This window comes from Macrobrachium rosenbergii, chromosome 31 (assembly GCF_040412425.1).
Source record: "Macrobrachium rosenbergii isolate ZJJX-2024 chromosome 31, ASM4041242v1, whole genome shotgun sequence".
NCBI classification, from domain to species: domain Eukaryota; kingdom Metazoa; phylum Arthropoda; class Malacostraca; order Decapoda; family Palaemonidae; genus Macrobrachium; species Macrobrachium rosenbergii.
The window spans coordinates 28,557,220-28,585,047 of record NC_089771.1 but is presented as its reverse complement, the minus strand read 5'-3'; the positions used below and the strand labels follow the sequence as shown (position 1 = coordinate 28,585,047).

Below are 27,828 nucleotides of genomic sequence, written 5' to 3'. Positions count from 1 at the left end.
ATATATACTTTTAAATATTTCTCATAAAAAAACTTCCCTTTAAACTCATTTTTTTTTTGTTTCCTATTCGATTTCCTTACAGCGTCAGTAAGCTAGATGCTGCGACACCAGTTTTAATCACCATAAATCAATCAATCAATGAAAAGATTACGCAGAGATGTACGTCAAGACTTTGACGAAATTTGATCAGTGATGGGCCAAGTGACTTGCGAGAATAGCATACTGGGAGAGATCGAATTGTAACTTCAGGCCTTTAAAGAGACTAAACTCATAGGAATTTAAATTAGTTATATATTTACTTATATTTTAGTATTACTTTTCTTTCTAGTTACTCGTATGTGTAAAGTCTTGACCTTTCCTTTTGCCAGGAGAGATCTTGAGGTAGTGGTTCTTCCATGAGAATATATGGACATTAATAATAAAAATACATATAATAATTAATTTCTTAGCCATTAGGAAAGTTTAAATTCATTTTCATGGGTGGGTATATCTTATACTTCATAATATATTATAATGTATAAAATATTATAATATATCATACCACATCAGTACCACAAATTTCTTCGCATCAATTCCAAAATACTGAACCTATGGTTTGCCATCACATTTGAACCTACAAAAATTCTAGGGAAATCCGATTCTTAATGGCTTACGTAGAAACCGCCCAGCAACGAATACCTGGAAATTCAGTTCTACGTCCAAGGAAGAGCAATGCATTTCCATTTCCATTCATTTGTTTCTTTAACTATTTATCCATTTATTATACTAAAGACCGCTAAGGTAGTTTCCTTTCTAAAAGCCCCATAAGCTGTGAATTCCATTCACCATTATCCCAGAGTTTTAACGGTGGCTCAGATGAAGTATGGTTCAGAATAATCAGTTGGTAATTATCATGATTAATAATTAGAGAATGAAAGCAATGATTAATCCACGAGAAAAAGGGCCATTAAAATTTTTTTTTTGGAAGGAAGGGGAGCTCAGCCAGCTACCATACACAGAATATTTTTTTTTTTAATACGGCTGAGGGCAGCTCAAGTGCCCTGAACATTTCCATGTTTGTGGAACGGAATGAGTTAAGTATACCTTAGTTTTACCAGACCACTGAGCTGATTAACAGCTCTCCTAGGGCTGGCCCGAAGGATTGGACTTACTTTAATTGGCTAAGAACCAATTGGTTACTTAGTAACGGGACCTACAGCTTATTGTGGAATCCGAACCACATTATAGCGAGAAATGAATTTCTATCACCAGAAATAAATTCCTCTAACTCTTCATCAGCCGGCCGGGGAATTGAACTCCGGCCCATCGAGTGACAGTCCGTAGCTCTACCGATTCACTCAACGAAGAGCTTGGAACGGAATAAGAGGAATAACATAGGAATAATTATCACTGAAAATGTGATGATGCTGCAGTCGCCTCTCGAAAGAAAGGAGGTTATAGGGTCTAAAGGAATACCTGTAAATGCACAACTTGAAGTTGGAGGGGAAAGAAGCAGTCTTCGAGAGGATAGGAATGATTTAATTCACCCTCATACTTTTATCTCTCTCTCTCTCTCTTCTCTCTCTCTCTCTCTCTCTCTCTCTCTCAAGTGGCAGGAATTTCAATTATGGAAGAAATACGATTATTGTGGCTGAAACACGTAATCACCGTTCACTGCAGATCTAATTACATAAAGGATAAGCTCCATCGCTTTAATGACTACACGGCCAATTGTCTGTCGTGAAGACAAAGAAAAATATTTGATAAACACCTTCATAAAATGATTTAAGTAAAAGGAAAATGATTATTAAGGAAGAGAGTAATCAACTGAAAAGCATGACTGTAGACTGCCATTGGTGAATAAAGGATTATCACTTTCATTTCCTTAAACCAAAATTATAATAATACTTTTCTCTGTGCGGTCCAGCGGTTAGGAAGAGATTGACACGCGCGAGACGTCCCGGATTCAACACACACACACACATATATAAATATGTGTGTGTGTCAATATATATGCAGTTTATAAACAAAAAATGTGGAAAATAAAGACTATATTTTTTAGAGACAAACTGTCTCTCTCCCACTATTTGCCTGAGGAGAGAGACAGTTTGGTCTCTGAAATATAGCCTTTATTTTCCACATTTTGGCGTTTCTACAGCTTCCTTATATTTGATAGAATTCTGGCTTAACAGAAAATATTTCAGTCATATATATATATATATATATATGTGCAATTGTATTTTACATAGGAAAATGAAAACGTAAATAGTAAATAAATGCTCAACAGGTTCACTGGCTGACGAAACTGTTGAGGATTTATTCATTTAAATTCTTCATTTTCCTCTGTGGAATACAACTGAATGATGCAAATATACCGTACAGAAAGTAATACATGTCGAATGCTTATTTTCATTTTTTCTTCATTAACATTACACACGTAAATCTCAGTTCCATAAAGTTGAGTAGGCTCAACAGCCCCTTCATATATTCCCGCTGTGATGTTCTTGTCATCATTCTATCTTCACTAGTGCTTCTGTTCCCTAATTGGTCATTTCTCTTGTGCCACTTCCACTCACAGCATTTACTCCCTAATACTTACATGAATTCAATTACTTCCATAACTGAAAATCAATGCTCCAGTCCACTGCTTCCGTGATTAATAATCGATGTCGCTCCTTACTGACGTTCCATTTGCTGTATAACTTTCATCTTGCCATTCCTGAATTCCAACTTTTTTTCTATTTTTGTCTCTTTTCTTCTTACCAACACTTTTATACCTTTTCACCAGTTTATGAAGCTTTTCTTCACTTTTACCAATTAAGGCTGTCTTGTCTGTAAGTTCCCTCAGGGACGCGTAGGATACAATTTTTTGCTTGAAGAGCTTAGCTCTGCTTTTATGTGAGGAAGGATGCATGCACTATGCTTTAACTGAGATTTTCATCACCTGAATTTGTCTCCCATACATCAATAACAATTTTATTACACTCCACTGCCATGGCTTCTCGTCATGCGTGTCTAAAATAGTCTTTCACTGGTCAAGCTTAGTACTTGTTAGCCTCATCTTCCAGCTGCAGTTTTATACGTTTATTATAGAACTTTTCTTTCTTATTCTGTCGATACTTCTTGATCATAAATTGCGTAATACGTTCGCAGACAGACAAGTACACGGAAAGAGGTTTCTAAGCCGCTTAGAGAGAGAGAGAGAGAGAGAGAGAGAGAGAGAGAGAGAGAGAGAGAGAGAGAGAGAGAGAGAGAGAGCTGTCGCAGACTGTCCGTCATACGAGCTACAAAATTCTCCTCCATCCTGTCACTTAATCTCTTGATGAGGCGACCGCTCATTCTCTTCGACTTCCGGATTACTAACTCATCAATTCAGCTGCCCCTGCTAATCTCGAATCTTCTTCTGAATAAACGTGGAATGTTTTTCCATCCTGAGGCCCTGTTTTCGCTGCCTGATAAGTGTCCCGACTCGGCGTATTGATCTTAACCAGTCTTTCAGCACGGCAGAAAGCTTGAGCGCGGATCGCGATCAGATTAATAAGCGTACTACATCCGAACGCTTTTAGGCTCGTTCTGAAAAGGCTTCAAAGCTTTCAAAGCTTTCAACTTAGGGAGACAGATAGGGTCTCTGACGCTCATTTAGGGCACGGAGTCGGTCTATTGAAAGGCCTGATTTTTTTTTTTATTAGTTATTGCTAGAATGGCTTACAACCCTAGCAGGTTAGTTAGGCTCATTTTTTTTATGCCATATACTTTTTTTTTTTTTTTTTTTTTGCCCAGGGCTAAGTATGGCCATTCAGAGCAGGATTTATAGGCTTATGTAATTAGGGGAAATGTAACTACATATTTTCATAAATTTACTACTGTATAAATGGGATATGAAAAACACTATTTATTCCTTGACGGAAAAAAAGAAAGATGAATAATTCCAGCCTTATGTACCTTAAGGAGAGGCCATTTTATAGACACTGTTTTGATTACCTAAATTTTTACCAAAGAAAAATACAAGATTCTAAAGATAGAAACTTCTTTCCTGTTAATGGCATATGTAAGGGAGATTTTACTCAAATTCTCAAATAAATGAGTAGACTTGGGGGATCAAAATTAAGACCTGAAGATTTGCCAAAACAAACAGGATTCAAAGAATCAAGGAAAATTACAATTCTTCACAAATTAACCATCAAAATTACTTCAACACTGCTGTGAGAAAACCTCCTTAATTGCTCTAATTTATTTCATCAACCAAAACCCCAACACCTGAACCCCACCCCAACCCGCCACAAAAATAAGAGAAACAAAAAGGTTTCCTACGGCTTATCTGCGGGGGTTTAGCTGTGATGGAAACCCACTTACATCCGAGAGGAATCATTGACCGTGAACTAGAATTGCCTTTCAAAGCACTGCGTCTCCGCCAAGAGAAACCTAAGTAGATTATAGAGGCGAAAACATACAGAAGCGAAAAGGGAAGGCGAAGGAAAAACAGTGAGGCTTAAACTCGAGAGATACTTTTAAAAACGTTTGTTTTATTTCTCTGCCAAGGAACGGCGAGGAAAAGGGTGCCAAGGACGGCGAGGAAAAGGGTGCCAAGGACGGCGAGGAAAAGGGTGCCAAGGACGGCGAGGAAAAGGGTGCCAAGGACGGCGAGGAAAAGGGAAGAAAGCTGGAGACTAAAGAACGCCATTTGAAGGATAAAAGGCTAGAGAAATCGACAAAAATAGAATTAGATGATCATTCCAAAACAATTCTTATTCTACTTTTGACGAGGAGGTTGGGATTTTTTGGTTCAGTCTGTCCATTTGTTATCAAGCCTACATAAAGATGTTATGGGTATAACTGAATCACGAAAATATGGGACGTGATGAATATATATAAACAAAGGCAAATGCCAAAAAGTGAAACAACGGAGTGGTGCTAGGCCCTTCGACTTACTGTCCTTTACTGAGCAGACTGACAGAAATATAAAAATAAGTTTACAAAGAAAGCTCGTATAACTGACATATGGGGATTATAAAGGAACAGATATACGTGAAATCCAACACAGCTGAAGAATTAGTGGACCTACCAAAACAAAGGTAAATATTTAACAGGTTTTACAAAAGATTAGGCCCAATAGCTCGAAGCAGGGAAAAGTGACATTTGCCTTTGTCTAAGATTTCATGTGTGTGAAGCCTGCCTGCACAGATAAAGGAGATTTATAAATAGAGTGCTGGCTTCTGATGTTTATGAGTTTAATCATCCTCCCTCATTTTTCCCAGTCGTCAGTGTGACTATTTGTTTTCCAGCCGTCTATATGTTCTATCATTTGTACTTGTCATTCTAGCATATATTCCACTGTGTATCAGTCCTCTTGAAGATGTCTTACTTATGAAGACGAAACTAGGAATTACATAGTCAGAATTACATACATATACAGTATATATATATATATATATATATATATATATATATATATATATATGTATGTATATATATATATATATATATATATATATATATATATATATATATATATATATATATATATATAGTGTGTGTGTGTGTGTGTGTACAGACTTCTTCATGTGATGAGAGAAAGAAGCCAGACTAAGAGTTATAAAAGCAGAAAATAGAAATTTCTAAAACCTGTTGTATGGAGTCATAACTCACTTGATCCCCTACACAAGGTATCGTCAAGTTTTATGTCTCAGTTGTCAAAGGTTACGTCGACCTTCTATGTATGTTTGTCCTTGTTCAAATCCACACATTAAGTAAATTATGAGTATTAAGTCTTATAAGCGCCGCCATTACCAGTGATTACTGGCGAGATTCAAGGTAACAGAACAAAAATTTAATGTCACTCCCTTGTTGTATAATATGACTAAGTCGATATTGAAAGTTAATTTTATTTTCTCATGTCTTCTTTCTTTGCAGGTAAGGACTAAGCTGACGGTGGCACCTGAACTTCATTTTCTCGCAAGTGAGTTCCTTCACTACCAGTTATTCCTGTATTATTTGTAAACGAGCTTGTTGGCGCGCGCGTAGCCCCCCACCCGGGCCGGACAAACAGGTTTGCAGGAGGAGGGTGTTGATGTCTCCCCTACCCTCCCGTTCCCCTACCTACCCCGCCCCCAGCGGGCCGGACAAACAGGTTTGCAGGAGGAGGGTGTTGATGTCTCCCCTACCCTCCCATTCCCCTACCTACCCTGCTCCCCCCACCGGGCCAGACAACAGGTTTGCAGGAGGGGGTGTTGATGTCTCCCCACCCTCCCATTCCCCCACCTGCTCCTGCCCTGCCAGGGACGGGACAAACAGGTTTGCAGGAGGAGGGTGGATGTGATCCCTATCCTCCTGTTCCTACCTACCCCACCCCCACCTGGGCCGGACAAACAGTTTGCAGGAGGGTGTTGATCCAGCCCCTCCCATTCCCCTACCTCCCTGGACCGGAAACAGGCTTGCAGGAGGAGGGTGTTGATGTCTCCCCCACCCTCCTGTCCCTACCTACCCCGCCCCCACCAGGCCGGACAAACAGGTTTGCAGAAGGAGGCTGGATGTCTCCCCTACCCTCCCATTCCCCTACCTACCTCGCCCCCGCCAGGGACGGACAAACCGGTTTGCAGGAGGAGGGTGGATGTCTCCCACCCTCTGTTCCCACCTACCTGCCCCACCCAGTCCGGACAAACAGGTTTGCAGGAGGAGTGTAGATGTCTCCCCTACCCTCCCATTCCCCTTCCTACCTCGCTCCCGCCAGGGACGGACAAACCGGTTTGCAGGGGGTTGGGTGGCTGTGTTATGTCTCCCCTACTGTCACCCGGGGGAGGACAAGCGAGATCCACTCAGATATTATTATTATAGATAGTATATAATAGTGCTGTTTTCCACCCTCATAAATAAGAATTAAATAGTATGTGTCACATGGTTAATAGATCGTGTCATAGATATGGTAGGTAATTTTCCAGGATAACTTTAATTTGAAAATGTGAATATTGAAAGGAATCCAATATTCAGGTTTATCACACCCTGTACACAAGCAAACAAACACACACAAACACACACACACACACACACACACACACACGTGGCAAGATAGGTATCATTCCGTGCAGGAACGTTTCAGATAAATGGAAAAGGCAGATTTAACGCCTTTCAGACTTGGCCCCTCAATTAAGGACCTGATATTCACTTGCCTGTAATAAATTACAGCTGATGGAGAAAGCCAACGCGACCTGAAGCCTCATCCTAAAATACTAGTGGCAAATGTGATGCATAACACCGTCAGGAGCCATCCACACATTTCATGCTTTCATTAATGGACGCAAACACCCTTCTTTAACAACAAATCATCCAGATTCATCATTTGACACCTCCTCTTTCTCACGATCCTTCATCCTCGCTAGGTTTTTAATTGATGTATCATCCTCTAATTTCTCTATGTAAACATATCTCAAATCTGACTATTTACGTCAACATTTGACTTTCTTTTAAACACCTGATTAAACTAATCATCAAAATATTCACTTTATCAACGAAGGACTTCATTCTATTCAGACAACTGCTTAGTTCTTTCTCTGATAACTGAACTGAATATAGAATTTAGGCCAAAGGCCAAGCACTGGGACCTATGAGGTCATTCAACGCTGAAAGGGAAATTGACAGTAGAAGGTTTGAAAGGTGTAACAGTAGGAAATCCAAGCAGTTGCACTATGAATCAATTGTTAGGAGAGGGTGGGGAGTGAGATGGAAGAAAGAGAATATGAAAGGAGGTACAGTAAAAGGAACGAAAGGGTTTGCAGCTAGGGGCCGATGGCACGCTGCAAAGAGCCTTAAGTAATTCTTTCATAACATTGATCAATGCGAATTTCAAGAAATTCGTCTTTTAAATATACAATATTTCATCATGAATTTCAAGATTCATCTTTAAAAATACAATATTTAAAATGTTCTGCCTAGAACAAGACATAAAAATTAACTGTAATTTTAAATAAGGGTAAGACCGGCGCGTACATTCTGCTAAAGAGAAACTTTATTTTACAAATATACACAATTAACTATATTTTACAAACATACACAATTAACTATATTTTACAAATATAAACAATTAACTATATTTTACAAATATACACAAAAAACTATATTTTACAAATATACACAAAAACTGTATTTCACAAATATACACAATTAACTATATCTTACAAATATACACAATTAACAATATTTTACAAATATACACAAAAAACTATATTTCACAAATATAGTTTACGAAATAATTATTGGAACCCGCTAACAACAATGACAACATACGAAAAAGAACATTTATTTTCAAGAGAAACTAAGAATAGGGAATAATTATTGGAATACACTAACACAAATGACAGCACACACGCGCACACACAAAAATGACAGCAACACAACACAAAAAGACTCAAATAACAGCACACACAAAAATGTTTTGTTTTATACTTTATCTATTTTTTCCCCTTTCTTTAATCTGAGAATACGAAATCCATGGAAATGCATGAGACAGTATTCAAGTACGCCCGAGCAGTAAATCGGGGGGCCTGAATTTGGCAAGAATAAGAGAGAGTAAAAGCCTCGCTGGGTAGAAGATGAACAAAAGTTTCCAGACAAACAAAGAGAGAAATCCTTTGGAGGAAGCATTTCAAAGACCGCCATTGCAACAAGAGGGGAAGACCACTAACCAGGGGAGAGTTGGAGAGCTTCGTCTGTTTTTCAAAAATGAGGAGAAAAGAAAAAGAACATCAAACTACTTTCTTGGGACCGGGAGAATGACTTAATCGCAGTCTCTATTACGATACATACGATTACGAGGTATGAAGGGTTTAATCGTGGCTTATATTACGATTACGAGATATGAAGGTACGAAGAGACAGGCATTACAATACAGGTTATTAGATAGTACGAAAAATACCATGAACCGCATTCCACAAATGGGCAAACTGAAGCAATTGCGACCTCTTATGGACAGAAATGAAGATATGAGAAGACGGGCACTAAAACACAGCAGCTTATTAAATGCTAAGGGGGTTGGGGGGGAGCCCCCATTACCCCTAAAATGTAAGAAAAATACCATGAACCGCATTCCACGAATGGGCAAACTGAAGCAATTATGACCTCTCATGGAGAGAGATGGAACATTAACCTTAATAATAAAAGCGTTGCAGCATAACCTTGGCCGGGAAAACTAACGTAATCGCGGCTTCTTACAACAGAGATGAGATGCATTCAAGGGAAGAGAATGACGACACTGATACCCAACGAACTTGTGCTTTAAATTATGAGGAGGTAACCGCTTGCAGATTCAAAATGAAATGCCTGAGAAAAGAGCCGGGATATCCGAGTTATTAAGGGATCAAGGATGAAATGAGGGTATACAAGAGGAGAAACTATAAAAAAATACAGTATTCGGCGAAAACTTAATAACAGAAACGAACTCGGAAAAAAAAAGCAAGAAGCCAAGGTATCATCAAAATACTCCACGAATGAAGGCGAAGGAAAAGCCAATTGAAAGGAGTGAATAGCTAAACTTAATAACAGAAATGAACTCGGCAAAAAAGAAAAAAGCAAGAAGCCAAGATATCAAAATACTCCTGCGAAAGAAAAGCCACTCGAGAGAAACACGACCCGAGAGAGAGAGAGAGAGAGAGAGAGAGAGAGAGAGAGAGAGAGAGAGAGAGAGAGAGAGAGAGGAAACCTTCCCAAAACGGAGGTTACATTATGGAAATCGTACCGTCGGGAAAATAGCTCTTACGTTCAATATTTCACCGAAATGAGCGTTATAATTTACTGCCCTCGCTGTGATTCACGGCGCGTCAGGCCACCTTCCCCAAAATGCCGTGTAAACAGGGGAGAGAGGAGAAAGGACGCCGATAAGTCTGATTATTCGTAATTACTAAACATGATTCAGCAGATGAATGAGTCTCTTACGACACTCAGACTTCAGACTGACGTGACAGACTTCAGACTGACGAGACAGACTTCAGACTGACGTGACAGTCTTTAGACTGACGTGACAGACTTTAGACTGACGTTACAGACTTTGCACCGACGTGACAGACTTTAGACTGACGTGACAGGCTTCAGACTGATGTGACAGGTTTCAGACTGACGCGACAGACTTCAGATTGACGTGGCAGGACTTTAGACTGACGTTACAGACTTGAGACTGACGCGACAGACTTGAGACTGGCGCGACAGACTTGAGACTGGCTCGACAGATTGCAGACTGATGTGACAGACTGTAGACTGACGTAACAGGCTTTAGACTGACGCGGCAGACTGTAGACTGACGTGACAGACTTTAGACTGACGCGACAGACTTAAGACTGACGCAACAGACTTAAGACTGACGTGACAGACTTTAGACTGACGTGACAGGCTTCAGACTAACGCGACAGACTTTAGATTGACGTGGCAGGCTTCAGACCGATGCGACAGACTGTAGACTGACGTGACAGACTTTAGACTGACGTGGCAGCCTTCAGACTGACGTGGCGCAAATGGAAGTCTGAAAAATGAGACGCGATTCTCTTTTCTGTTTTCTCTCATGGCGATCGCAGACACGTGGCTGGCTATTCTCAAGGAGCAATGGGACCGAGTTACGCGGAGGAGACAGAATCGCTTATTGGATGGCTGCGGGAGATACCAGAAGAAAGATTGTTTTGTTTCCTTTGTCCATGTTTTATATATATTATAGAGAGCATATATATATATATATATATATATATATATATATATATATATATATATATATTCAATTTTGCCTTTATTTTTATAATCACCTTTACGTTAGTCAAATTTATTTCCTCAAATATATCTGAAGGAAAGTTGTTAAAAACGTAAGCGCGAGTGTATAAAAAGCATAACGAAATATATTGTCGTATATTGAGTAGCTGACCTGTAAATAAACTAAATCATCGACATGGTATAGGATAAGGACCAACAAAGGCAATCCAGTTTTGCAAGGAGAAACAGATGATTCGCCATAATGCCGATCACTAGAAGATTCCCATTCCTAATCCGCTGTTGAGCCTCTTTTCATTTACGATACCACACTAATATTATCTACTCATTCGATGCCATTATTTTGGGAAATCCAGAAAATCCCTCTGTTTTGCTGATCAATATTTTAAGAATCTAGTCGCCGGAGTAAATCAATTGTTGCGGACTTTCGGCAAAGCCAGGATTAATACGGAAATAGATTCAGATGATCTTCAGGGAGTTTTGAAATCTAGTTCAGCTGTCTTAGGAGGAATTAGGAATTGTTGTTGGGAAATCCATATCTCTAAAAATAAGTGGCTATAGACGGAGAGATGTAACAATGATAATCTATATGATTATAACCCTTAATAAGATATTGTTATGTGATGACTTACTTATCTGTATACATGAGAACTGTAACGCCATTTCAATTACGAGAGAGAGAGAGAGAGAGAGAGAGAGAGAGAGAGAGAGAGAGAGAGAGAGAGAGAGAGAGAGAGAGAGAGAGAGAGAGAGAATGGTCAGGTCGAAAATTCAAGTCCTAATGTGTCAATCCAGGACATTGCCAGAAGGCAACAATATTAAAACAGGCCATGCGTTTTCTCTCTCTCTCTCTCTCTCTCTAACGATTCCCTCTTACAACGATTGCCCACTTGCCATAATCCCGGTTCATTACTTCCATTAAAAACCACGGAGATAACGGGATGTTTGGATTACACCCAGAAACTAAACAAACGTCCTTGCAAACATCGATAAGACAATGACAAAATAATCTCCTTGGAAGGTATTACTTGGGAGATCCATTCTTAAGAAGGATACATATACCTTCTTACTTTATGGGGAAAGATATCCACTATAAATATGTTTCTCTTTTTCTTATAACGTTTACTGACCCCTTTTCTTGTTCTATCAAGACAATGTACAACGAGACTTTAAACTTCTCTTAGAAAATTATCCCGCAACTCTTTCCTTTAACTGCGATGTTTTCATGAAGAAAATTCGAGGAACTGACTGTCTTTACTCGCTTCAAGTTCCCAAGAAAATGTCAGTTCAGTGCTAAATCTTATTAATTGACTGGGCCATTAATTAAATTTAAATTAAGGCGGCCTTGATTCCTTTGATCTTGCCGTTCTGGAGAAGCGAGTCTGAGACGTCTTCTCTCTCTCTCTCTCTCTCTCTCTCTGTTTTTCAGTTCTTAGAAGACATCACCACAACCCATTTCCTGGGTCTTCGCTTCAAAGCGTATAGATAATCATTAGCCATCCTGAGAGCACCGTTACAGTTATTTTCAAATAGACACAAGTAATGTACGAAGGTCCTGACATCAGTATATAAAAAGGTCAACAGATAATTAGTGTTCTCTGTTACTTAGATAAAATTAATAACGAAAAACTAACAGAACACACCATAATTACTTTCATCAGATTTACTCCGTATGTTCATTACCTGAATAACAAAAATGAATGGGGGAAGAAGAAGAAGGTTTTAAAGTATAAATAACACTGAAAGCAAACGGTAAACGAGCAAGCAATTTTAGCTCCAACTTCTTCGTTGATTCTTCAATAATTTAAGACGCTTACTGAGACCCGTCACGAAATTCAAAATTGACTTTTATCTCTCTTTATTACTAAAGGAACTTTGACGAGGAAGTACTTTGATAAAACGACGCTTACTTAAAAAAGGTGAATAATATATAAGTACTGAATCATTTATAATACATAACTGAAACAGGGGGGACTTCATGTCAACACATGATACATTTATGAGTAATCTTTTGATCTTTCCAAGATGAAGAGAAACTATGGCATTCTTTCTAGTGCTGAAAAGTAGAGTTAACCCACAAAGGCAGATGTCACAAAAATAGCCAGTGTGAGGCCCCAGTTATTTCTAACTCTCTCTCTCTCTCTCTCTCTCTCTCTCTCTCTCTCTCTCTCTCTCTCTCTCTCTCTCTCTAGCTCTTCACGATGAAGTCCACTCCAGCCGTCTTGTGATGAAATTCTTGTGAATGACTAAAGAAGATTCCATTATTATCAGATCAGAGATTTCATACTGATAATTATTTCTTGAGAGAAGACATTAGGCAGCTTGAAATCGGCTGAAAAATGAGGTGATCAGTTCTTGCTCAGAGGAGGAGAGAAAAGCTTGGCGATTCTCACTCACTGAATGGAATATAAAATTTTGGCCAAAGGCCAAGCACTGGGGCCTATGAGGTCATTCAGCGTGGAAGGGAAATCTGAGAGAAAAAAGCTAAAGAGGTGTAACAGGAAGAAAATCTCGCAGCTGCACTATGAGACAATTATCAGGAGAGGGTGGAGAGTAACATGGGAAAAAAGAGAATATGAAAGGAGGTGCAGTAAAAGGAATGAAAGGAGTTGCAGCTTGGGGACGAAGGCACGCTGCAAAGAACCTTCAGTAATGCCTACAGTGTACCGCGTAAGGTTCGCTGACGGTACTACCCTCTCCAGGGGAATCTCACTTATGATTCGTAGATGAGCTAGGAAGAGAAGTATGTTTTATTGGAGATTCGTTCTATTATTAAATATATATTTTCAGATACGGGGTGCGAGGAGATATCCTACGTACGACATATCTGTAAGCGTCCCATCGTGTGCGTAGCTCAGCAATGTATTATATAACGTATATCACTTTTCCAAGCATAAACCAGAATGTAATTCAATGACACAAAGAGTTTGTACCAAAGTTAAAATATGACTTCCATCATAATTGTCTCGCTTTAATATATAATACTATTCTAACTGTCCCATTTTAAAAGACAATGACATTATAATTGTCCCACTGTAGAGTACAATACCATCATAACTGTCCCACTTTAAAATACAATGAAATTATAACTGTCCCACTGTAGAATACAATATCATCATAATTGTCCCATTGTAAAATACAATATAATCATAATTGTCCCACTTTAAATACAATACCATAATAATTGTCCCACATTAATATACAATACCATTATAATTGTCCCACTTTAAAATACAATATTCTCATAACTGTCCCACTTCAAAATATAATATCATCAGAACTGCCTCATACATATCATCATAACTGTCCCACTTTAAAATACAATATTATTATAACTGTCCAACTTCAAAATATATCATCAGAACTGTCCGACTTCAAAATACAACATAACTTCGAGGGTTCATTGCATGGAAAAAAGTCAACAAAATCATTATGAACATACTCAAGTTTCAAACTTCCAAGTACACTAGTTAGAAAGGCTTTCTTGCATTTCAATACTTCACCCCTGTTCTTACTTCTTTTACCACAGTAAATATTTCCCCATCGCACTCGCAGCCCGTCAGTAAATTATCATGCGAGATTTAAAGCTAACTTGTGACAATCACGTTCACGCAATAAAGGAAGAACAACGAGGGGTCATGTGAATTTAAATATCTGTCACAGTTCCATGAACCAGAACGAAAGGAATAATATTTATTTGCCAACAGCAAGCATTCAAGTTCAGAATGAAAGGGCGAAACAAATGAAATGGATAAATAATTTATGAAAATGTTTTCGTTGCTTTCATGAAGCAAGGTTTATAAACGCAAAGCTAAACTTATGAGCCTGATACCAGAGAGAGAGAGAGAGAGAGAGAGAGAGAGAGAGAGAGAGAGAGAGAGAGAGAGAGAGAGAGAGAGAGTTTGCACAAACGATTGCCAAAACATACATTCAAATTAGAAGGGTGGAACGAATAAAATGGATAAATATTTAACGAAAAGTTTCTGTTGCTTTTAAGAACAAGGTTTATAAACGTACTCAGAGAGAGAGAGAGAGAGAGAGAGAGAGAGAGAGAGAGAGAGAGAGAGAGAGAGACTTCGCACAAACAACTGCCAAAAAACATGCATTCAAACTTTCAGACTGGAAGTATGAGACGAATAAAATGGATAAATATTTAATGAAAAATTTTATGTCGCTTTTAAGAACAAGGTTCATAAACGTACTCAGAGAGAGAGAGAGAGAGAGAGAGAGAGAGAGAGAGAGAGAGAGAGAGACCCCACGCAACCTCAAGAGTTCCTCGAATACCGCAAGAGGGAACACTCTGGAATGCAGCACTAAAACGCGAGGGACCCCTCAAGGTCGGGACACACAACCTTGTGACTCGGAAACCCATCAAAAGTCACTTCACATTTCTGTCATAAACGCGTCTAGCATTTGGACGAATTCCACCAGTTTCACGTCCATAATCGAGTTTGTTGTTCAGAGAGGAAAATGGGGAGAGTGCGAACGTTGGTTTCCATTGTTCCTCTGGAACAAAAGGTGAAGAGAACGCCCGGGTGGTAACTTGCTTTGGAAGGTTACGCGTTGAAAGGAGGTTTTCTGGGTGACTGCAACCTTGAAGGTTCGATTCATAATAGCAAAGAGCGAGGCGAAGTTGTTATTGAATTCGCTAATATCTCGATAGGAAATGAACGAGAATGGATCTAGTAATTTCTCTGTAATATTCTTCAATTTCTTTCTTTCTATCTTCTTCTTCTTCTTCTTTTACATGTTTTAAGTCGAGACAGCCGTTTCACTTCACTGTGGGTGTCTGGTTCTGGTAAGTCCAAACTTAGGAGCTGTTAGCTTCTAAGTCGCAAATCTGACTGTTTTTTTTCTTCTTCTTCTTCGATGGTCAAAACTTATGCTTTAATCACCCCAACATAAATCTTCATATTTTTAGGGGCGTAACTTTTTAATTTTACAAATTTTTATCGAATTAAAGGAATTAAAACTTAGAAATACCTCTCTCTCTCTCTCTCTCTCTCTCTCTCTCTCTCTCTCTCTCTCTCTCTCTCTCTCTCTCTCTCTTTCTCTCCTAGAAAGAAGTTAAATATACCCTAGTTTAACCAGACCACTTAGCTGATTAACAGCTCTCCTAAGGCTGGCCCGAAGGATTAGACTTATTTTACGTGGCTAAGAACCAACAGCTTATTGTGGAATCCGAACCACATTATGCCGAGAAATGAATTTCTATCACCAGCAATAAATTCCTCTAATTCTTCATTTGCCGGCCGGAGACTCGAACGCGGGCCCAGCAGAGTGCTAGCCGAGAACTATACCGACCCGTCCAACGAGAAACTTATCTCGGAAGATCAAATAGGGGTTATATATATGTGTGTATATATATATATACAGTACATTATATGTAAATATATATGTACATATATGTATATATATATATGTATACATATATATATATACATACACGTATACATACATACATAGACGGTTGAGAAACCGACCTCTCGTTATTTTTCATTACCATACCCAACTTTCTGGTTATGAGAACAGTTTACCTGATAAAACAGTTTTTTAATCCTTCCCGCAGGCAAAGATTGTTCTCTGCAAAGCAGGAAATGGAAAACGCGGAAGTCTCTGAATTTTTGCTTTTACAGTTTCTAAAGCTCTTATAATTTCCGCCTGAGAACCTTTTGATAATTTTTCACGTTTTCTATCAGGGATAAAATATGGCTTTTCCCTAGCCATACATTTTCCACTTTGGAACAAAATCACAAATGATTTTGTCTTGAAGGTCTGTACAAGGAACTTTTACTCTTCCATCAACATATGTAAGATAAAATGTGGCATCTTTCTAATACTGAGACCATTTAATGTTTTCTTTCTTTCTGCATCCCTCATGAATTTCGATTGAGTTGTGAGAGAAATAATTATGCGATTTCTTTGGAATTACTTAGAGATCAACTCCTTATGATCTAGCTGTTGGATAATGATTGCTATTCATTTCACTACGTGAATGTGTCTTTATTATTATTATTATTATTATTATTATTATTATTATTATTATTATTATTATTATTATTGTTTCACTAGATGAGACCTATTCACCTGGAACAAGCACACCAAAGGGGCCACTGACTTGAAATTGCAGCTTCCAAATAATGTTGGTTTCAACCTCCCACCGCAGACCTCACACTGCAGCAGTAACTGATCATGATACAGAGCCACTGATTTTTTTCATGGTCTTGGGGGAGACGCGAGCTCGCGACATCTGAGTGGCGTGTCACGACACTAGCGGACCAAATACACGAATGAGAATTAGTTTAAGAAACACGGCTGCCTAAAAAATTTCACCCTGCCAGTCGACCCAAAAAGTTCATTTTGTTTCTTCGAAGTTTCTTGGCTTAAATTCCCCAAACTTCCGTTACGAGAAGTTAGGGGGGTTGCCGTCCTGTTCTGAGTACGAGTAAATCAAAACTTGGACTTTGCTGACATAATATCATATTTCATAATATCATATTTTCATGGTGATTAGACCATGCATTTTTTTTTACGAATGAGTTGAAGAAATGCATCTTTTTTGTTCTTTTTAGTTTTCTGTAAAAGAAAACTATTGTGCTATTTTTGTCTGTCCGTCCGCACTTTTTTCTGTCCACCCCCAGTTCTTAAAAACTACTGAGGCTAGAGGGCTGCAAATCGGTATGATGATCATCCACCTTCCAATCATCAAATATACCAAATTGCAGCCCTCTAGCCTCAGTAGCTTTTATTTTATTTGAGGTTAAAGTTAGCCATAATCGTGCTTCTGGCAACGATATAGGTTATTCCATCACCGGGCCGTGGTTAAATTTTCATGGACCGCGACTCATGCAACATAATACTAAGACCACCTAAAGATAGAAATATCGTCGGTGGCCTTGATTATACACTGTAGCGGCTGTACGGAAAACTCGATTGCGCCGAAGAAGCTTCGGCGCATTTTTTACTTGTTGTTAAAAGTGGCGTGGGATACAGGTGAGTGTTTTATGTAAATCAGGTTTCAGGAATTTATGAAAGGAAGCGGAAGAGGAACAAACTACAGGTGAGTCTTTCTTTTATGTATTTCGTAGGGCGAATGTAATCAATGTCGCCTATTCAATTAGACGAATAAGACACTCATTACCTCTTTTTTATGTGATGATCAAGATAAATAACCGAATGACGTTGCTGGCCTTAAGAAAATGACAACGGAGGTGAGAGGATAAAAAAAGGATAAAAAAAAAATAGACAATTAATGGAGCTGAACATTCTACCGATTTATAGATAATTTTATTATTACTATTTTCTCAAATGTGCTTAAAAGAACGTTGGCTTACAGGGAGAAAAACAGAAAGGATAGGATAACGAATATTCCCCGAAGAGGAATTCTTAATTGATAAATGGAATGGTACTGGAGCGTGAATTGCATGTTGAACGACCTTTGAAGCTTAATGATTGTGTATAAATCACGGTGTGATAAATATTCCATACAACGAAACGTCAAAAATAAAGAGTCAAAAATATACTTTTGACGTTCTTCGTTCTAAAATCCATCAGTATACTGATATTTCATACACACACGTATATACAGTATATATGTGTGTGTGTATATATATATATATATATATATATATATATATATATATATATATATATATTTTGTACAAGATATACTGAATATTTCGTAAGGAAGGTGATAATACATCAAAAGAAATGCTTACTCCTCCCGGTCTGAGGTAGGGTAACACTAGCATAGCTCTGCTTGACACTGATATTGCAAATATTCAAGCTCCGGCGAGCCCTGATATTAGCGGGTGGCTTCTCGTGTGTGTGTCTCGCTAATCTCTCCTTAATTCCCCCTGAGAGAGAGAGAGAGAGAGAGAGAGAGAGAGAGAGAGAGAGAGAGAGAGAGAGAGAGAGAGAGAGAGAGAGAGATGTAAATCCTCGCTGACAAATTCCTATTCTTTGTGACCCAGGACTGAGGGAAAGTGACAACAAAAAAAAAGTTCCTTAATCTCTCCTTAAGAGAGAGAGAGAGAGAGAGAGAGAGAGAGAGAGAGAGAGAGAGAGAGATAGATATATATATATATATATATATATATATATATATATATATATATATATATATATATATATATATATATATATATATATATATTTGGACACATACACATCCATATTTTGTTCCTTCTACCGTGCTCTCTTTCTCACTCATTCCTCCCTTTCCCTCTTCCTCTCTCTCTTTTGTTCTTCCTTCAATCCCATATTTCTACCCTACAGAAGTACACGAGTCCTGCATGAAATGTACCAAACAAAAAAAAAGACAAAATCCACTCACTGATTTTCTGAAGCGCAGCTGAGTCGAAAGTACTGCAGATTTCCAACTAAAATGGCCAAAGGGAATGAAAACCTGCTCAATCCCCCATGCCCGATCTCGCCACAAAGAGAAAATTGGTAGGGGGTTTGGGGATGCATGAAGGAAAGGCGGGTGTTTAATCCTAAAGAAGTGACTGATCGGCTTCCGAAAGGAAAATGGGCATACAGAAGGAGAGAGAGTTCCAAAGTTTAAATTTCAGCTGAGTAACTTTCCGAATCTCGATCCTCGAAATGCATTGTAGATGATCAGAAATGTGTTGTGTCATTTTACTATTATTATTATTCAGAAGATGAAATCTATTCATATGGAATAAGCCCACACGGGCCACTGACTTGAAATTCAAGCTTCCAAAAAATATTAAGGTGTTCATTAGGAAGAAGTAAGAGGAGGTAAAGGGAAATACAGAAAAAAAGATCCCACTAATTAAAAAAGAGAAAAAATTAATTAATAAACTACCAAATAGCCAAAAATGTATCAAAATCCAAGAAGAATAGTATTAGGGTAGTAATGCATTGCACCTTCGCTTGAACTTCTGAAGTTCTAATGGCACGACATCCTCTGAAGGGAGACTGTTCCACAGCCAAACGGCGTGAGGATTAAAGGACCTCCGGAACTGAAAAGTTCGACAGACAGCGAAGCACATTTCATGGAAAGAAACCAACGCCACAGTTATGATGTCGAGGACGAAGGAGTGAATTTACAATATTTTTCATTACATAATTTTATTGAAAAATTTCGCAATCACAGCTTCCTTATGGGAACAAATAAGACATACACTTGTAATTGAAAATACTTCCAAGGCTCACAGTTGTTATTGTTTTTGATGAAGCTGGCTTTATGCCAGCACGGGCTCTTGCTCCCGTAAAATACACAGCAATCGTCATGATGGACACAGTGTTAGAGGCAGTTTTCTGCACTGGGTAGATAAAAAATAATTTATATAAGAACAGAACTCTTAAAAAATAACGTAAAGAAAAGCTAGCAGATAAAATGAAAATTAAGGAGACACTGCGCAGTGCAAGATGTATTATAGGCACTGATGACAGTCCAAGATGTATCACAAGCACTGACGAGAGTCCAAGATGTATTACAAGCACTGATGGCAGTCCAAGATGTATTACAAGCACTGATGAGAGTCCAAGATGTACACTACAGGCACTGATGACGGTCCACGATGTATTACAGGCACTGATGACAGTCTAGCACCAACTGGGCTTTGATCAATCTTACTGTAGTGCAGGGCGACGCTTGATAAAAAATTAGATTCGACAAGCACGTTTGATAGTGTAAGGTACCTTTAACCGAACTGAATTAGGAGATATGAAAAACTTTATCTACCATTTTGACATATTTCCTCGCCGAGGGCAGGTTAATGATAAATTAAATGAATGCATCAATAGCATTTTTGTAATAACACACGATTTCTTTGGCAGCCATAACCATCTCCGCCCCCATGTCTAAACAAATAAAAAAACTGAAGAAAACTGATAAGAAATGAAGTCAAACATTTTGACTGAGATGAGAAGGTATGTTTACTCGCTTCAGCTCCAACGGATAATGAAAAGAAACTGATGTTTGTTATGCAAAGGGCGAAGGGAGCTGTTTCACCCCCGTGTTTATTCTTTCGTCTATTTTGACAAGGGGGACCTTTTGCACTGGAGATAAACCGGAGAGAGCGTCGTAAAGCTAACAAAGTGTTGCTGCGTTTCGACGAAGTCTTGAATTGAATTGAATGCATAAAATTTAGGCCAAAGGCCAAGCATTGGGACCAATGAGGTCATTCAGCTCTGAAACGGAAATTGACATAAAGTTTAAAAGGCGTAACAGGAGGAAAACCTAGCAGCTGCACTATTAAAAAATTGTTAGGAGAGGGTGGAAAGAGAATATGAAAGGAGGTACAGTAAAGGGACGAAAGGGGTTGCAGCTAGGGGCCTAAAGAAGGCACGCTGCAAAGAACCTAAAGTAATGCCTACAGTGCACCGCATGAGGTGCACTGACGGCACTAGTCCCCTACAACGAGTTCTTGGCTCGCTTTCTGTTCCATTCTTGCTTGTAGTTAGATTTGTCGCAGATTTCTCATTCCATGAATTTCCATTAAATCCAGTTTGCTAACAGATTTCTTTTGGAAATATCCCCATTAGTTTCACTGAAAAACTTCAAACGAAGAACAACGGTCCGCCATAACGTGGAAAGAGATTACTATACTCGATATATAGCGCAGTGGGTAGCGTCTACTGGAGTCGCTGAATAGGTTTCGTGCCAAGGGTTCGTGTCCCGACGATACCAATTCATTTATCACTTATATAAATTCCCCTTCGGCGACAATTCTCCATCGGAGATATTCCCGAGGTAGCGTGAATTTGATATTAAGCGACATTTGTAGCTTCATGATTGTGTATATGTATATATATACATATATATATATATATATATATATATATATATATATAAATGTATCTATCTATATGTATATATGTATGTGTATATAATATCTAATAAAAAAGAGCCCATAAAAACGCCAGAAGGTGGAAAGTTAATGCTATATATTTCTGAGGACAACTATCTTCCTCGACTTGCCTGTCTCGGGGGAGATAGTTGTTCTCCGAAATATATAGCATTACCTTTCCACCCTGCTGGCTCGTTTTTATGGAATTCTGTTTTAACAGTGAAACATTTCACTGTTTTAACAGGAACATTTATATATATATACATATATATATATATATATATATATATATATATATATATATATATATATATATATATATAAATTATATACATTCCGTTATGACCCCATACCCACGATTTACTGGAAAAAAAAAATCCTCTATTCTAAAGCAATAAGTAAATACAATCCTAAACTGGGTCTTCCTTTTTAATGGCAGTTGTTCAGTGATCTTCAAAGTCATCAACCCAGCAAACAACCTCAATCTAACTGTGAAACACATATGCATAAAACTGCATTACTTTGCAGATGTATGCGTGAATGTTTTTCTTTTTAAACTGCATATATGCTTAACCACACTAATTGCACCAGCAACAACGACATATTCTCAAGAGCAAACGAATGTAGCGGAAATGAAAGATATTTCTTCATTTCTACACAAAGAGACTCATGACATCTTTTCATTTCTCATTCCTCACCCAATTCACCTTGACAGGAACCACATCTTAATGTTGGAACATTTCCCATCGGTAGACCTTCAGAAAATCCTGTAAACTCACTTCTAAGAGTAACGGCAAACCGAGAAACATCACGAATTTAAGACACCACCGATTCACATCTCCCACACTGATGTTCAACTGAGAAGCAACACAGAGACGCAGTCACTGGAAAGGCTCTTCCGTCTTCGTGGTTAGTCACGTTTCGCCTTCCTCGGAACGTGTTTCATTGGCTCCGGGATTCCTGCCACAGGTGAGGCTTTGTGGATTTTGCAGAGTAGCGCAATTCATCTTCTGGATGGTGTCTGGATAAGACTGATGCAAGAGGTCCTGTTCTAATTAGGATGTGATGTTGTATTTTTGTTTGTTTCTCTCTTGGAAATCGTGTTCCTCTATCTCTTCTTTTACACGACAGATTTGATTGATTAGTTTCTTGAAACGTTGTCTTTTGAGGCCTTTGGGATCAGTTTTAACTCAAGACTTTCTCTGCGGCACTTACCGTGGTTACTTTAGTTCACAACTTGATCATCAGAGTTCAACAGTAACCGGCACTTGCTTCTTTTTCCTTGGGGTTATTTTAGGTGTTCTTAAAAAAAAACAAGTAAAAAATGCGCCGAAGTTTCTTCGGCGCAATCCAGTTTTCTGTACAGCCGCTACAACGTATAATCAAGGCCACCGAAAACAGACCTATCTTTCGGTATATTCGGTAAGAGCCGAGGCTCATGAAAATTTAACCACGGCCCTGTGGTGGCATATCCTATACCGTTGCCAGAAGCACGATTATGGCTAACTTTAGCCTTAAATAAAATCAAAACTACTGAGGCAAGAGGGCTATAATTTGGTATGTTTGAATGATTGGAGGGTGGATGATCAACATACCAATTTGCAGCCCTCTAGCATCAGTAGTTTTTAAGATCGGAGGGCGGACAGAAAAAGTGCGGACAGAATAAAGTGCAGACGGACAAACAAAGCCGGGACAATAGTTTCCTTTCACAGAAAACTAAAAATACTGTTATTGGCTCCGTGGGAGGGATAATTAGGATTTTATAACAGGATTAAAGAACCCCGAACAGAGGGATGCTGATTAACTGTAGTCGGATTATAAGTCAGAAAGAAGTTTGGCAACGTAGCTATAATAATGACAGCCAAGTTCGTAGTCATTTTGGTTTTACTTTATTATAGACAGTGTGGCGGCAATACCTCAAGCTGAGATGAATAACTCACACTAGACGACTCAGAACAACTATAAAAAACAAAACCAGAGTTCATGATAAGATTTGGGACTGAATCGAATGTCCACCTTTTAAAACAGTCGGTCATTTCAAAGGTTTAGGAAACGGGAAGATTTACAGATTTACCGTGGTAAATTTCCCCCCAGATTTACAGTGGTATATCCCCCCCCCTCCTCATATTTTGTCCCTAAAATTTTCATGGAAACATTAGCAAAATGCGCAAATTGAGCCCCCCTTCCCACCAGCCATCGCGTTAATACGCCCCCTACGTCTATATGCCAATATAATTTCGCAAAACAGCGAATTACCATTAAGAAGACCTATACATTAAGTAATCACAGCCCTTCCAGACTTTGCACAAGCAAAGGGCGAACAGCAGGAATCCTCACTCTATAAAATTACGCCACAAGGAGCCACCTTTTGAAATCACATTATATTCAGAGCAGACGCTCCGGGCAGCGGGTTCTCATCAGGCTGAGTGTCCGTCCAGATGCCTTTCCCGCAGAGATTTCGCATCGGGCCTCGGCCTCCGATGACACACCGGAGGGGTACGGGCATAAAGGAGACCTGAATGGGTCATTTTTCCCGGTGATGGCGTTTTATGACTGAGCTCAGGTAACAAAAGTTCCGGAACCTCGTGTCTGAAGGAGGAAGCGGGTCGGACTCTCAGTGGACTCAAGTTCAAAGGGTCCGAAAAGGCGAGTCTCTGGTTTTGGGCCGCGTTTGCGAAAATGGAGACTCAAGGAGACTAAAGGAGCCTCAAGGAGCTTTCATTATTCCTTGTAAGGACATCGAGGTAATTTGAAAAGTCCATTTGTCCCCTTCCATTTTTTTTTTTTTTGGCGTCTAGAGAAAAAAAAAAAGGTAAGAAAAACGTCTGCGCTCAATGTGGACATTTCCGTTTTAATACTTGTTTGCTTAAACATGAAAAACAACATCGAGGTAATTTAAAAAGTCCATTTGTCCTCTTACATTTTTTTTTTTTTTGGCGTCTTGAAAAATGACGGGTAAGAAAAATGCTTGCGCTCTAAACAGGCATTTCTCTTTCATACTCGTCTGTGTAATCTAAAAGAATCATTCCAATTCCCGCAAGCGCCTGAGTGTATTCACAAACCGAGATTGATGTCCGGATCATTTTTCTAGGGATAATTACGTTATCACAGTTTCTCTCTTTCCCTTTGGCTTATCGGCAGTGCTCGCGGCTCGCAGCCGAGGATCCCCCTTTTTCGAATTTGGAGCAAATGAGGAACGGAATGGAGACGTTTCCTCAAAATCGAATTGTGGGTTTCAGCCGGAAGGAAGGAGGAGGAGGAGGAGGAGGAGGAGGAAGAGAAATGGGTGGAGGAGGAGGAGGAAGAGGAGGAGGAAGAGAAATGGGAGGAGGAGGAGGAGGAGGAGGAGGAGGAAGAGAGATGGGAGGAGGAGGAGGAGGAGGAAGAGGAGGAGGAGGAAGAGAAATGGGAGGAGGAGGAGGAGGAGGAGGAGGAGGAAAGGTAGGAAAATATCGATAACAGACGTCAAAATGCACAACACAAAATAACTGAAACCTGACAGCTTTGACAAGGTAACCATCTCCCTAAGGCCTTTATGCATAATGCCATTCAGAGACATACAAGCAGATGGAGAGAAAGACAGACAGACAGACATATATATAAAGGCAAAACATAACCACCTTGGTGGAGGTAATTCAGGTGAGCCATTTTAACAAAATAATAACCATTTCTTGAATAAAACAACTAAAATCAAGTGAGGAATTATTTTTGTCCCAAAAGCAGCTATTTCGTCCCACTGTGCAAGGACGAGGATTCAAACCAATGATCAGATTCTCTCTCTCTCTCTCTCTCTCTCTCTCTCTCTCTCTCTCTCTCTCTCTCTCTCTCTCTGATGGCGATATCTAAAAAAAAAAAACTAAAAATACTATAAACAGACGACTTCCAAGTTCCATAAGTAGCTGAAATACGCTTCATAATCATGCATCTTGACGAAGCATATTTACACTAACCTGTGACCTTGAGAAAACAGGCCAAAGTCCCAGATATCCGGAAAAATTAACCACTAACCCACAAAGTACATACTTATAAAGCACCATCAAAATCAGAGAAAAATAAAATTCTGTCTTTGAAATTAGTCTGTGACCTTAAAGCTAAGTCAAGGGCATAAAAAACAAGTAAAAAATGCGCAGAAGTTTCTTCGGGACAACCGAGCTTTCTGTACAACGTATAAAACTATCCTACGACCGGCCAAGCGGCTCAGTTGCTCCCCAGATGTGGTCAGGTTGAGGTGGGTCGCACGCATCCGGAAAGCGCTGCCAGACGTATGATCCATGGATAACCTTAACCTTAAATAAAATAAAAACTACTGAGGCTAGAGGGTTGCAATTTGGTATGTTTGACGATTGGAGGGTGGATGATCAACATATCAATTTGCTGCCCTCTAGCCTCAGTAGTTTTTAAGATCTGAGGGAGGACAGACAAAGCCGGGACAATAGTTTTCGTTTACAGAAAACTAAAAATCTAGGGGATACTATTATTACCAATCCCAGAGGTTCCTACTAGCTAAGTTTTGTCAAAATAAGAGAAAGTACAAAGTGTTCACAATTGACGAGATATGTGACAGTAAAACAACAGAAGATATAAAATAACTTTAAACAATAATTTCGACGTCAATCATACTTTCTGAGACAGAGAAAAAAATGCTATACCATAACTCTTTCAATTTATCTGTAACTGTGAAAAAAGACCAGTGAAAAATAACCAAAATGAGAGAAAAAAGAAAAAAATTAATATCGAGGACACCATAAAAACCCCATTTCGTTTACATGATCGCTGAACATGTAAAGAAAAAAAAAAGGAAAGATGAAAAAGTTTTTTACTAAAAGATTGGAGTTTTTCACTCACCGAGCTTTTGATCTAGGCTTAGAAGACGCACTGTAGAACCAACCACTTGAGTTGCGAGCGCCATATTCGTAGTTACAGTGATTCGTGTGGTCTCCAAGAGGCACTTATCTTCAGTATTTCTGTTGGTGGAAAATTAAGAAAATGTGAATTTTTCTGCCAAGCGATGCTGTGTCTATAAGATAATATTGAACTGAGTGGAATCTAAATTATATATATATATATATATATATATATATATATATATATATATATATATATATATATATATATATATATATATATATATATATATATATATATATATATATATATATATATATATATATATATATATATATATATATATATATATACAAAAAATGCTTAAAAAATCAGAGAGAGAGAGAGAGAGAGAGAGTTTATAAGAAAAAGAGTTAAGTCTTGTTAGGATGAAGAAAGAGAGCGAACGACTGACTGCAACTTTGTGGTGAAACTGGGCATGAGAGAGAGAGAGAGAGAGAGAGAGAGAGAGAGAGAGAGAGAGAGAGAGAGAGAGAGAGAGAGAGAACTAGCGCTGATAAGGAAAAGAAAAGAAAAACCTAAATGAAGTCTTGTAAAAATGCACGACTAATGTAACAGCCAAGTACGTGTTGGTGTGCATTAAGTTTCTCTCTCTCTCTCTCTCTCTCTCTCTCTCTCTCTCTCTCACAGGAAGGATTGAGGAGGGCCATCAAAGACGAAATGGACGTTCTCTTTTCATATCCTTTCTGGAATTACCTTTCATAACCTCTTGTTAAAAAAAAAAATCTCTGGCCGGGGAGATGATTAGTTCCCGAAATGCCTCATTCAGCCTCAGAATATTTCTTGCCGGTTCTTCATTCAGCTCTCTCTCTCTCTCTCTCTCTCTCTCTCTCTCTCTCTCTCTCTCTCTCTCTCTCTCTCTCGCACGCGTAGCTTCAGACTGAAGCTGTAGATCGTTTTTCCCCTATTAGCACAGGCTCTCTCTCTCTCTCTCTCTCTCTCTCTCTCTCTCTCTCTCTCTCTCTCTCTCTCTCTCTCTCTCTCTCTCGAACGTAGTTCCACATCAGACTTTTCCATTCTTCGACCGCTTAAAAATTAGTAGAGGCTAAATCGAATTGGAATGTTGAGATAGCCTTACGAAAACTGTTAGGTTTTGTTATCTAGATCTGACAAATATCAGGTGTATCAAAAATGAAATACCATGAATGGATACAATACAACGAACATATCTGAATGATTGTTCAAGTAATAAGATATACAAGAGACAAGCAAGAAAGACTAATGAGAAAGGGTTACTCTAATTACCGGAAAATTAATCTGAACGAAAAACTACCCCACCTTGGCGCAAGGTTACGAAAAAATGAATTCCAGTAACAATAATCTTATTAACGATTCGTCTCTCCCTCATAAATATTGACGTGACCCATAAAAGAATAATAATGCCCTT

At 38.8% G+C, this 27,828-nt stretch overlaps 1 long non-coding RNA gene across 1 annotated transcript in view; it reads right to left on the bottom strand.

The window, feature by feature from the left end:
- LOC136855478 (uncharacterized) overlaps window positions 1–27,828 on the bottom strand; it is a 208,332-nt gene that overhangs the window by 67,211 nt on the left and 113,293 nt on the right. The window contains exon 2 of the long non-coding RNA XR_010858044.1: window positions 26,382–26,500. This is a non-coding gene — a long non-coding RNA (uncharacterized lncRNA). The remainder of the gene's footprint in view (window positions 1–26,381; window positions 26,501–27,828) is intronic.